This window comes from Dipodomys ordii, unplaced genomic scaffold, assembly GCF_000151885.1.
Source record: "Dipodomys ordii isolate 6190 unplaced genomic scaffold, Dord_2.0 Scaffold567, whole genome shotgun sequence".
In the NCBI taxonomy this organism is placed as follows: domain Eukaryota; kingdom Metazoa; phylum Chordata; class Mammalia; order Rodentia; family Heteromyidae; genus Dipodomys; species Dipodomys ordii.
In genome coordinates this window covers 7,993-8,369 of record NW_012267783.1, presented here as the reverse complement: position 1 = coordinate 8,369, position 377 = coordinate 7,993, and positions in this window count along the sequence as shown.

Below are 377 nucleotides of genomic sequence, written 5' to 3'. Positions count from 1 at the left end.
AGCTACCCTCCTGTTTTATTTTTATTTTTTTGGTTGGTCATGGGGCCTGAACTCTGGACTTGGGCGCTGTCCCTTAGCTCTTCAGCTCAAGGCTATCGTTCTACTGCTTGAGCCACAGTGCCACTTCTGGCCTTTTCTGCTTATGTGGTGCTGAGGAATTGAACCCAGGGCCTCCTGCATGCGAGGCAAGCACTGTACCACTAAGCCCCCTTCCCAGCCCCTACTTTTTTTTTTTTGGGTTCAGTTGTGGGGCCTGAACTCTGGGCCTGGGTGTTGTCCCTCAGCTCTTCAGCTCAAGGCTAGCGCCCTACCACTTGAGCCACAGTGCCACTTCCGGCTTTTTTCTTTTTGTTTATGTGGTGCTGAGGAATTGAACC